The 13,572-nt window shown below is 36.8% G+C and overlaps 1 long non-coding RNA gene across 1 annotated transcript; it reads right to left on the bottom strand.

Annotated features, from left to right (window-relative positions):
• Positions 1-4,642: 4,642 nt before the first annotated feature.
• On the bottom strand, positions 4,643-12,477 carry LOC149095528 (uncharacterized). The gene is made up of 2 exons (XR_016204856.1): positions 12,233-12,477; positions 4,643-4,738 (listed from the first exon to the last, which is right to left on the bottom strand). It is a non-coding gene; the product is annotated as an uncharacterized LOC149095528 (long non-coding RNA).
• Positions 12,478-13,572: the final 1,095 nt, after the last annotated feature.

The following is a 13,572-nucleotide window of genomic DNA, read 5'->3' as shown; positions in this document are numbered from 1 at the left end:
GTAGTTTCCTCAGCTAATGTGACAAAGCAGGCGTGCGCAATGCCCCGCAAATAGAGTGAAAAAGCATTAGGTTGCAACTCCTCCGACCAATTATTTAATTTGGCTATGCCACGAAACTTCTCCAACCATACTGACGCGTCCGCTATAGGATTTCCATCAAAAATTTCTGGCTTCAAGCCGTGATCATGACTAGTTGCTTTTTGGTCAATCTTATTTTGTAGAGAATCTAATTGTGTGCGTGTCGTATGCGCTTCTTTTTCTAGATCGCCTTTTATTGTCGTCAGAAAAGAGGTAAAGAAGGCTTTAAATTCTTCTTTTTGGGCAGCATTCATGATATCGGATACAGGACAAACACAAATATTACTTTCTCTGTGCGTTTCAATCAGCTGTGCCTGATGTATTTGAGAACGCGTAACGATCTTTTTAGAGGCTTTAGGCCTAAGTGGCATAAATTGCAACAACCACTATTCCTATCAATCCCAATTAAATGTCGGTGCAAACTTTTAACTAAAAGATAACAGAATTGGATCACCACAACGAACAGTAGCACAAGTACGTAAGTACTAATAAATATATTATTTAAAACTAACATAGGGTGCTAGAAAAGGTTACGAAAAAGGAATAATGAGTACGCAACATCAGTAGGCCTTACGCTCCATCTGGCGGGTTGATTTCCTGGCTTGTCCTGGCTTGACCTGGTTTGTGCTGGCTTGACTTGGCTTGACTCAGCTTGTCCTGTTTCTCTTAGTTCTGCAAGTAACTCCGTAAAAGAAAGACACGCACGCGTCGACTTCTACTTCTTGGAACTTAACCCTCAATGTTCAGTTCTGTTTATTTTTTGTCTCAGTTCCCTTTAGACAGCGACTGTAAACGTTAATGTTGGCGTTTAATCCACCGTCTGCATATGATGATGATGTTAATTACAACATCCACGGTCGAGCAGTTGGTAACCGGAGTGGTCCGGTTAAAACATTACGGCCATAGCCACGTCTAGTCATCCACTGATCGGATTTTCGACACAAAATCCGGGCCGTCGGGCACCGAAACGGGAACTCCACCAGCTTGTTAAAGCGACCTTGGGGAAATTAGCCGATCACTTAAACACTCTTTGTTTGGTTAGCTCGCTTTTTATTTCCACCATTGATGACTTCATTACAATACTGACAACGTTCCCCTACTGCCACTCTTGACTGATTACAGCGATTACTACAACTCTGATGCGTAGGTTTGGCCCGCGCTCGTTTATCTGGATCACACCCGTGCTGTCAATCAGCTGTCTAATTCGTCTAATTCGACAATTAACGCTGATTTCAGTACATGCGCAGTGTTCTACTAGCATGAATTCGCAGAATTCACTTAGTGAAAAATCTTTTCATTTCTGAATTTCCACTATCAAGCATAGGGTGTATGATCCAAATAAATCAGCACGTTCAATATAACAATTATCAAGAATAAGTTTACAAATTAAAATCAAGGAAAAGTGCCAGGATCTCTAATAAAAGTTGTTGAAAATTCTGAAAAATTGGACAGGAGACTAAAAATAAGTTAAGGATTCTAACGCGACTAATTCCAAAAAGAGCGCTTCCAAAATCTAGATTTCAATTTTTATTTTGTTTTCTCGATCGACACCCGCGAGTAAACAAACGAGTTGCTGAACAACGCAGCTGACCCGAAAACATGTAGCGTAGCAACGGTGTTCGCAGAAGTAGTAGTAGTAGTAGTAGTAGTAGTAGTAGTAGTAGTAGTAGTAGTAGTAGTAGTAGTAGTAGTAGTAGTAGTAGTAGTAGTAAGACTTTTTTTTACTAGGGTAGCATTTGACAGTAATAAAACTGATAACCTAATGGCCCTCAACATAAATGTACCAAAGTATTTTAACAGGTCTAACAAGAATCAGTTAACAAATTATTTAAGTAGATACTATATTCAAAATAGTAAGATTACATGGCACTATTTCCAGTGTAACAACAGTCAAGTAATTTACACATACGAAGAACTAGTTCCTAGGAAACGCAGCACCTGCGTATACAACAACAACGATAAGAAAGGCAACATTTGATCAGCTAGTCAAGGAGCAAGTCCATAATGTCAATATATCCCAAACACCTAAAATATTCCAATATTATATTTCGAATGACCCAACACCTATTTCTTAAAACATTACCATTATCTTTTTACCCATTATTACAACGAATAAATATGGTTGGGAATTTATATCTTGCTTGCATTTTTATTGTTTTACAATTTTGACCAACTTTGGGTGGAATTCCAGGAACTTGGGCGATATTTCCCAGCCCTAGGGATTCTAAACTAATTCGAGAAGACTTTGGTTTTCAGTGAAATGGCCAGAAGGGAAATTTTTGAACGCTTACTTATGGGCAGTCTGGCCGACATATTAGCTCACTTAGTGACTATGACTGGAAAGTCGCCGAGAGCGGGCTAAACTATTTTGACCAACTTTGGGTCAATTTAGAGGAACTTGGGTGATATTTCCCAGCACTAGGGACTTTAAACTAATTTTAGTAAGACCTTGGTTTCTAGAGAAATGGGCAGATAAGAATTTTTGACCACTTACTTAGTAGCAGTCTAGCAAAAATATTAACTCATCTAGCAACTATGACTAGAAAGTCGCCGAGATTGGGCTACCGGCAGCGCGATCTTGACCAACTTTGGGTGGATTTCCAACAACTTGGGCGATATTTCCCAGCGCTAGGGACTCTAAACTAATTCGAGAAGACTTTGGATTCTAGTGAAATGACCAGAAAAATATTTTTGAACTTTTACTTATGGACAGTCTGGCCAAAATATTAACTTACTTAATGACTATGACTAGAAAGTCGCCGAGACCGGGCTACGCGCAGCGCGATTTATACCAAGTTTGGGTCGATATCCAGGAACTTGGGCGATATTTTCCAGTCCTAGGGACTCGAAACTAATTCCAGAAGACCTTGGTTTTCAGTGAAATGGCGAGAAAAGGTGTTTTGAACGCTTACTTATGAGCAGTCTGGCCGAAATATTAACACACTTAGTGACTATGACCAGAAAGTTTTCCAGTCCTAGGGACTCGAAACTAATTCCAGAAGACCTTGGTTTTCAGTGAAATGGCGAGAAAAGGTGTTTTGAACGCTTACTTATGAGCAGTCTGGCCGAAATATTAACACACTTAGTGACTATGACCAGAAAGTCGCCGAAACCGAGCTACGCGCAGCGCGATTTATACCAACTTTGGGTCGATTACCAGGGACTTGGGCGATATTTCCCAGCCCTAAGGAGTCTAAACTAATATGAGAAGACATTGGTTTTCAGGAAAATTGCCAGACGAAAAATTTTTGGACGCTTACTTATCAGCAGTCTGGCCAAAATAATAACTCACTTAGTGACTATGACTAGACCGGGCTACGCGCAGCGTGATTTTGACCAGAAGAAAAATCGACCAGAGGAAATCGACTAAAAGTTGGTCAAAATCGCGTTGCGCGTAGCCCGGTCGCGGCGACTTTCTGGTCATAGTCACTAAGGGAGTTATTATTTCGGCCAGACTGCTCATAAGTAAGCGTTCAAAACTTTTTCTTCTGGCCATTTTATTGAAAACCAAAGTCTTCTCGAATTTGTTTAGAGTCTTTAGGGCTGGGAAATATCGCCCAAGTGTTTGGAAATCGACCCAAAGTTGGTTGATTGGTTGATTGTTGAGTTGTTGAGTTTTTTTCCATAACTAACCAGAAGAAATGTTTGAAATTCATTACAAAACTGATTGGGGGCGAGGTCTATAATCACGGTGAAAAATGGTTAAGGGCTCTTTTCATGACTGGATATGTTGTATGCAAGCTCACTAACAAGACTCAACATCTGAGACGTTGTCAGATGTGATACTGTCAAGCAAACCCAACTCTTTAAACAATGTGTGGCCATAAATTTACTTTGACCTTTATCCAGAATGCCTGGGATGTAATGGGCCGGACGTCCATAAATTTCTACAAGTAATTAGGCAACAAGAATTGCAAGCTTCGTTAATAAGGGATTTATTACGCAACTGAAAATGTTCAGAAAAATGCCACGATCACAAACTGGAGAAACATTGCAAACTTCAAACGCGCAATTCTGATTGAAAGCCGACTAGTCGCATACTCGCGCCTGATGTTAAACAAAACAGAAGGGAAAAAGAGTTGGAAAGAAAACAAAACGAGTGTTTCGTGTGATCAAAGCAAGCTCTTTCAGAAACGCCATAACACTAACGAAAATCTTTAACAGTGATCGTGGGGGATCATTCTGGACAGTGCCCGGTCCAATACTTAGGGAATACTGTGCCAGCAATGAAGCAATTTGATTGGTTAATCTGAGTTCTTAACCCTCTGAACTAACTTAGTGATGAAATATAAACTAGTTATGTAACGTTTTCTCTTGGTATACATTGGAATATCCCACTTGTATTCACTTGGTATATACAAAGAAAATACAAGTGACACAAGAGAAAGCGCTGCATAAGCGTTGCGTGCGAAAGGATACCCCCTATTCCCTCCCCGTTTACACCTGCTATGCAGGATGTATACATGGCTTATCATTATAAAAATAACAAAAATATCATTACAGCCGTAAAATAATGTTTTCAGTGACACGGCTGCAAAGGTAACAGAGAAGAAATACCACAATGTACAGCAAACACAAATTAATTTTTATTCCTAAAACATTCCAAAGCAAACAGAGGATGGTAATATTATCTAAAAAAAAGCTGGAAACACATCCATATCTACGAAGAGGAAAACAAAAGGAGCAATGTCAATAACAGGCCAAAATACTCAATACTTCTCATGAACACTACTATTAAGCTGCATTTAGCCAAGTCTTGCCATCACCTCGAGTATTCGTTTTTTTTTTCAATAAAAGGTCATTTACAATGCGAAACAGCATCTCGGTAATCGATCAACAGATTATTACAAACAATTCCTGCTCTAGCCAGTGCCAGAACCTAAGGATTAATTCACCGTGCATATGGAATGTAATTCATTTTTATCTTGTTCAGTGTCAACTAAACTGCAATATTAATTCTCAATACTGATGTTCATTCAGCTCCATCTTGCTCATTTCAGAACTAAGATAGTAATTCTCCACATTAATTGTCATTCAGTTTTATCTTGCCCAGTGTCAGAACTTAAATAGTAAATCTCCATACTGAATGTCGTTCAGTTTTATCTTGTCCGTTGGCAGAACTGATATTGCAATTCTCCATACTGATTGTTGTTCAGTCTTATCTTGTCCAATGTCAGAATTGATATTGCAATTCTCCATACTGATTACTGTTCAGTTTTATCTTGTCCAGTGTCAGAACTGATATTGTTGTAATTCTCCATAATGATTGTCGTTCAGTTTTATCTTGTCCATTGTCAGAACTGATATTGTTGTAATTCTCCATACTGATTGTCGTTCAGTTCTATGTTGTCCAGAGTCAAAATTAATATTGCAATATTCCATACTGATTGTCCTTCAGTTTTATCTTGGTCAGTGTCAAAAATGATATTGTTGTAATTCTCCCTTCTCATTCTCATTCATTTCTATCTTGTCCACTGTCAGAATTGTTATTGCAATTCTCCATACTGATTGTCGTTGAGTTTTAACTTGTCCAGTGTCAAAACTGATATCATTGCAATTCTGCATACTGATTGTCGTTCAGTTTTATCTTGTCCATTTTCAGAACTGTTATTGTTGTAATTCTCCATACCGATTTTCATTCATTTCTATCTTGTCCAGTGTCAGAACTGATATTGTTGTAATTTTGCATGTTGATTGTCGTTCAGTTTTATCTTGCCCATTTTCAGAACTAATGTGGTTGTAACTCTCCACCCTGACTGCTGTTCAGTTTGATCTTGTTTAGTGTCAGAACTGATATTGTTATAATTCTACACACTGACTGCCCTTCAGTCTGATCTTTTTCAGTGCCACAACTGATATTGTTGTAATTCTCATTACGAATTGTCATTCAGTTTTATTTTTTGCAGTGTCAGATCTGAAAATGTTGTAATTTACCATGCTGATTGTCACTTTTTATCTTGTCTACTGTCAGAACTGATAATGATGTAATTCTCCACACTGACTGCCGTTCAGTTTTATCTTGTTCAGTGTCAGAACTGGTATTGTTTAATTCTCCAAACTGACTGTCATTCAGTTTTATCTTTTGCAGTGTCAGAACTGATGTGGTTGTAATGATCTATACTGACCACTGCTCAGTTTTATCGTGTCCGTTGTCAGAACTGATATTGTTGTAATTCTCCACACTGACTGCCATTCAGTCTTATCTTGTCCATTGTCAGAACTATTGATGTAATTCTCCATTTTACCTGTCGTTCAGTTTTATCTTGTCCAGAGTCAAAATTGATATTGTTGTAACTCTCCCTACGGTTGTCGTTCAAATTTATCTTGTCCTGTGTCAGAACTGATATTGTTGTAATTCTCCATACTGATACTGGTTAAGTTTTATTTTGTCCAGTGTCAGAACTGATATTGTTGTAATTCTCCTTACAGATTATCTTGTCCAGTGTCCAAACTGATATTGTTTTAATTCTCCACACTGACTCTCATTTAGTTTTATCTTGTGCAGTGTCAAAACTGATGTTGTTGTAATTCTCCATACTGACTACCGTTCAGTTTTATCTTTTCCGTTAATAGAACTATTGTTGTAATTGTCCATACTGACTGCTGTTCAGTTTTATCTTGTCCGTTGTCAGAACTATTGTTGTAATTCTCCATACTGACTGCCGTGTAATTTTATCTTGTCCTTTTCAGAACTATTTTTGTAATTCTCCATACTGACTGCCATTCAAATTTCCCTTGTCCATTGTCAGAACTATTGTTGTAATTCTCCATACTGATTGTCGTTCAGTTTCATCTTGTCCAGTGTCAAAATTGATATTGCAATTCTCCATACAGTTTGTCGTTCAGTTTTATCTTGTCCAGTATCAGAACTGATATTGTTGTAATTTACCACACTGAATGTCACTCATTTTTATCTTGTCCAGTGTCAGAACTGATATTGTTCTAATTCTTCACATTGACTGCCATTCAGTTTTATCTTCTTTAGTGTCAGTACTGACATTGTTGTAATTCTCCACACTAACTGCCGTTAAGTTTTGCCTTTTGCAGTGTCAGAACTAATATTGTTGTAATTGTCCATACTGAATGCCATTCAGTTTTATTTTCTCCGTTTTCAGAACTATTGTTGCAATTCTCCATACTGACTGTCGTTCAGTATTATCTTGTCCAGTGTCACAATTGATATTGCAATTCTCCATACTGATTGCTGTTCAGCTTTATCTTGTCCAGTGTCAGAACTGATATTGTTGTAATTCTCCACACTGACTGCCGTTCAGTTTTATCTTGCTTAGTGTCAGAACTGATATTGTTGTAATTCTTCATACTGATTGTCATTCAGTTTTATCTTGTCCAGTGTCAGAACTGATTTTGCTGTAATTCTCCATACTGACTGCCATTCAGTTTTATTTTCTTCGTTGTCAGAACCATTTTTTTTAATTCTCCATACTGATTGTCGTTTAGTTTTATCTTGTAAGGTGTCAGAATTGATTTTGCAATTCTCCATAGAGATTGTCGTTCAGTTTGATCTTGTCCAGTATCAGAACTGATATTCTTGTAATTCACCAAACTGATTGTCATTCATTTTTATCTTGTCCAGTATCAGAAATGATGTTGTTGTAATTCTCTACACTAACTCCTGTTCGGTTTCATCTTGTCCTCTGTCAGAACTAATATTGTTCTAATTCTCCACGCTGACTGCGGTTGAGTTTTATCTTGTCCATCACCAGAACGATTGTTTTAATTCTCCATAGTAATTGTCATTTAGTTTTATCTTGTCCAGTGTCAGAGCTGGTATTGTAGTAATTTTCCATACTGATCGTCATTCAGTTTTATCTTGTCCAGTGTCAAAACTGATATTGTTGTAATTCTCCATCCTGACTGTCGTTCAGTTTTACCCTGCCCATTGCCAACACTGATATTGTTCTAATTCTCCATACCGATTGTCAGTCATTTTTATCTTGTCCAGTGTCAGAACTGGTATTGCTATTCTCCATAGTGACTGTCCTCCTTTTTTATCTTGTCCAGTGTCAGAACTGATATTGTTGTAATTCTCCATGTTGATTATCGTTCACTTTTATGTTGTCCGGTGTCAGAACTGATATTGCTGTAATTCTCCCTACTGATTATGATTCATTTTCATTTTGTCCCATGTCAGAACTAATATTGTTGTAATCCTCCACACTGACTGCCGTTCATTTTTATCTTGTTCAGTGTCAGAACTGATATTGTTGTAATTCTCCACACTGACTGCCCTTCAGATTTCTCTTGTCCGTTGTCAGAATGATTGTTGTAATTCTCCATACTGCTTGTATTTCAGTTTTATCTTGTCAAGTGTCAGAATTAATATTGCAGTTCTCGATATAGGTTGCCGTTCAGTTTTATCCTGTCCAGTATCAGAACTGATATTGATGTAATTCACCATACTGATTGTCATTTAATCTTATCTTGTCCAGTGTCAGAACTGATATTGTTGTAATTCGCCACACTGACTGCCATTTCATTTTTTCTTGTCCAGTGTCAAAAACTCATATTGATGTAATTCTCCACACTGACTGCCATTTCTCTTTATCTTGTTCAGTGTCAAAACTGATATTGTTTAATTCTCCATACTGATTGTCATTCAGTTTTTTCTTTTGCAGAGTCAGATGTGATATTGTTGTAATTCACCATGCTGATTGTCATTTATTTTTATCTTGTCCAATGGCAAAACTGATATTGATGTAATTCTCCACACTGACTGCCGTTTACTTTTATCTTCTTTAATGTCAGAACTGATATTGTTCAATTCTCCATATTGATTGTCATTCAGTTTTATCTTTTGCAGTGTCAGAACTGATATTGTTGTAATTCTCTATACTGACTGCCATTTAGTTTTATCTTGTCCATTGTCAGAACTATTCATGTAATTCTTCATACTGCATGTCATTCAGTTTTAACTTGTCCAGTGTCAGAACTGATATTGTTGTAATTCTCCACACTGTCTCCCCTTCAGTTTTATTTTAATCAGTGTCAGAACTGATATTGCTGTAATTCTCCATACTGATAGTTGTTCAGTTTTATGTTGTCCAAGTTGGAACTGATAGTGCTGTAATTAACTTTCTTATATCTCTTAGTTAGTACACGTGCTGTGATTGGTCAATTTATCAGGCCGTACTCTCCTGTATGGCACACTAAAATTTAAAGCTGGTTTTGTTGAAAAACTGTTTTGTGATTTATCGCGAAGTTTTCCTAACTTTTATGGCAAGTAAACATTTAAGACTTTTTTTACTCTAAATTGTGTATTAAAGCATGCTAACAACTTAAAAACAATTTCAAATTGACTCCTTTTGATTTTGAGGTGCATCAGAAATTTGAAGGCATTCCGCTTAAATAGAAATCGTTCCTGAGCTCGTCATACACACAATAGAGATAAAATAAATATCTTACTAACCTCGTTTTCTCGGTCTGTACCGTAAGTTACGGATCCTCGTTTTTTCCCCTTAGATTTATGGCCTGCGTGCTTTGCCCTTGAGCCATAAATTAAAGGGGAAAAAAACTCGGTCCATAACTTATGGTACGGCCCTCAAACTCGGTTAGTAAGAGGTATATACTGATTGTCATTCATTTTGTATTTTGTCCAGTGTCAGAACTGACATTGTTCTAATTTTTCACACTGACTGCCGCTCAGTTTTATCTTGTTCAGTGTCAGAACTGATATTGTTATAATTCTCCATACTGATTTTTATCCAGTTTTATCTTTTGCAGTGTCAGAGCTGATATTGTTGAAATTCACCATACTGATTGTCCTTCATTTTTATCTTGTCCAGTGTCAGAACTGATATAGTTGTAATTCTCCACATTGACTCCAGTTCAGTTTTATCTTGTGCCGAGTCAGAACTGATAATGTTGTAATTCTCCGTACTGACTGCCGTTCAGTTTTATCTTGTCCGTTGTCGGAACTTTTGTTGTAATTTTCCATACTGATTGTTGTTCAGTTCTATCTTCTCCAGTGTCAGAATTAATATTCCAATTCTCCATACTCATTATCCTTCATTTTTGTCTTGTCCATTGTCAGAACTAATATTGTTGTAATTCTCCGTGCTGACTACCGTTCAATTTTACCTTGCTCGTTGTCAGAAATCATATTGTTCTAATTCTCCACAATGACTGCCGTTGAGTTTTCTCTTGTCTGTTATCAGAACTATTGTTGTTTTTTTCCATACTGATTGTCGTAAAGTTTTATCTTGTCCAGTGTCAGAACTGATATTGTTGTAATTCTCCATACTGATTGTCGTTCTGTTCTGTCTTGTCCAGTGTCAGAATTAATATTGCAATTTTCCATACTCATCCTTCATTTTTATCTTGTCTATTGTCAGAACTGATAATGTTGTAATTCTTCATACTGATTGTCATTCAGGTCTATGTTGTCGAGAGTCAGAATTAATATTGCAATTCTTTATACTGATTGCCCTTTGTTTTTATCTTGTCCAGTGTCAGAACTGATATTGTTGTAATTCTCCCTACTGATTCTCATTCATTTTTATCTTGTCCAGTGTCAGAGTTGATATTGCAATTTTCCATACTGATTGTCCTTTAGTTTTGTCTTGTCCAGAGTGAGAACTAATATTGTTGTAATTCTCCATACTGATTGTGTTGTTCAGTTTTATCTTGTCCATTGTCAGAACTCATATTGTTGTAATTCTCCATACCGATAGTCATTCATCTTTTATCCAGTGTCAGAACTGATATTGTCCGGTGTGAGAACTGATGTTGTTGTAATTCTCCATGTTGATTGTCATTCAGTTTTATGTTGTCCAGTGTCAGAACTGATAATGTTGTACTTCTCCACACTGACTGCCATTCAGTTTTATCTTGTCTGTGTTCAGAAGAATTGTTGTAATTCTTCATACTGATTGTCCTCCAGTTTTATCTTGTCAAGTGTGACAATAAATATTGCAATTCTCCATACAGGTTGTCGTTCAGTTTTATCTTGTCCAGTATCAGAACTAATATTGTTTAATTCACCGTCCAAATTGTCATTCAATTTTATCTCGTCCAGTGTCAGAACTGAGATTGTTGTAATTCTCTCTACTTAGTGCCATTCAGTTTTGTGTTGTCCAGTCTCAGAACTGATAATGTTGTACTTCTCCACACTGACTGCCGTTCAGTTTTATCCTGTCCGTTGTCAAAAGAATTGTTGTAATTCTTCATGCTGATTGTCGCTCAGTTTTATCTTGTCAAGTGTGAGAATAAATATTGCAATTCTCCATACAGATTGTCATTTAGTTTTATCTCGTCCAGTGTCAGAACCGATATTGGAATTCTCTATACTGATTGTCCTTCATTTTTATCTTGTCCAGTGTCATAACTGATATTTTTGTAATTCTCCTCACTGACTGCCATTCAGTCTTACCTTGTTCCTTGGTTAATCATTTTAACCTTAGTTGGAAGTAGATTTTTAATCCTAGTTCTAGTTTAAAACCTTAGTTTTAGTCTCACGTTTTTATTTTTTATTACTTCTGTATTTTAGACATTAATTTTAATGTATATTTTAGACTTGTATTTTTTAGAGGACCCTCCTGGAAACCACCTTTAGGTGATTGGAGGCCTCCTTTTAAAATATCAGTTTATTATTATTTTTTTTATTATTATCATTAAATCCTCAGTAGTTACAAGACATCGTATTGATCACAGTTTCAGGAATATTAATAACATATCCAAATTAGGGAACTCTTTCCTCAATACCAGTGCTTTCCTTATCACCACAAATGTTCCCAAAGTAAGATTTGCAATGCTGTCAGATAAATGTCACATAGCAGATAGCAGTGGCTTCATTCATTTCTACCCATTCATTAAACTTAAAATTTTCAACAGATTTTCCTTCTTTATTAAGGAAAAAACAAAGTTGAGATAACAGTGACCCAAAATCTTCTCCAGCTTTTACAGGTATTAAACCAGTCGTGCTGAATATTTTCCTTGACTCTTCTTCAAAATGCCAATTTTCCCTAAATTAACAAAAAATTCATTGACCTTAGAAGAATTTTTTCCTGACCATTTCCTGACCTGGTGTGGCACCCCTGTTTTAACTATTACACAGAAAGCTAAACCATAAAATTTATCGAGAAATGAGGCTCCCAACCATCACCCAATTCACAGATTCTAACATCAGACTTATTACCTTAGAAAAACCACTTCACTAACAACTGGTTCAAGTTCAGCAGTAACTTTCCTTGAAACCCTCAACAACTACCATCCCTCTATCAAATTCACCATAGAAGTGGACACCAATACAGTTGACTCTTGTTATAGTGCACATCCTTGAGATCGTCATTTGTTGCCGTTATAGCAGGGCTGCCTGCAGTAGAGGGGTGAGATGAAAATGACTCAATACAAGTCATATAAACCCACATGCAGTGCACATACTGCTTTGTGCTTTTAATCAAAAAATTGTAATATATGTAGTATAGGTCAAAATAGTGTACAAACTACCAGTAGTAAACACTCCAAGACAACAGAACAATGACAAATCACTCAATACATTCAAGGTGTCCCTCGTAACGATTGAGAAACACTAAAAGAATCAGTGTGGGATCATATGAAGTGTTCACAATTTTGCAATAGGGATAGGATAATAGCCATAAATCAATGGCTGCTCCATCATTCAACTCTCTGCCAGACAGTGTCAGAAAATTGACAGATTAATTTTCATTCATTAAGGCCATAAGACACCGTCTGTTTCAGAAAGTGATTAAGATTTATTATTAAGATTTAATAATAAATGCTATTTTCATTCTAACACTTAGTAGTTTGTAGTCCATTGTATTAGTTTTAATATTAGCTTTAATGTTTCAGTTTTAATATCCTATTATTTTTTTTCTGAGATTTTTACAGTTGGTGTGATATCACAGGATTTTTACCGACTTAACTAAGTGCAGATGTAGTTATATTCTATTTTGCCAATTTTGACATCTAAATTATGGTTTTTCATATATAGCCTCTATCAGTAACATCAAGCTGTCCATAATAGCAGGGGGTCTGCAAGGCAAGAGTTGTCTGTAGTGTGCTACCAGTTATTGCAAAAGAAAGGCTGCAAACTAGAAAGGAAAGATCTCTCGCCTTATTGTAAAAGCCTTGCCAACCTATTACCACTAAGGCAATGGATCAACACCGTATGCTACACAAAATGACAGCAGCTGCCAACAATTTTTCTCTTAAAAACATGAAAGATGACTGATTGATACTTTCAGCAGGGCTCGACTTTCAGGAAAAAACCTTGGGGCCAGCTGGCCCCTTAGTTTTCATATTAATTTTAGTCACCAGCAAAAGTATTTCAGTCAGCAAAAAGCATGGAAAGGTAGTTGCCAGTGAAAAAATTGGGTTGCATTGGTGACCCCAGCAGTCACAACGTTGAGCTCTGATCAGCTTACAAGCACCAATCCTCGCCCATGCCGAAATCTGGGGAAGTTCTCTCTCTGATGTTGCTGAGGAAGGAAGGTTTCAAGAGCTAATCAGAGAAAC

This window comes from Orbicella faveolata, unplaced genomic scaffold, assembly GCF_042242905.1.
Source record: "Orbicella faveolata isolate gen_17 unplaced genomic scaffold, um_ofav_v1 contig_50, whole genome shotgun sequence".
Taxonomy (NCBI): domain Eukaryota; kingdom Metazoa; phylum Cnidaria; class Anthozoa; order Scleractinia; family Merulinidae; genus Orbicella; species Orbicella faveolata.
The sequence above is the reverse complement of the archived record's forward strand: the minus strand, read 5'-3'. Positions and strand labels throughout refer to the sequence as shown.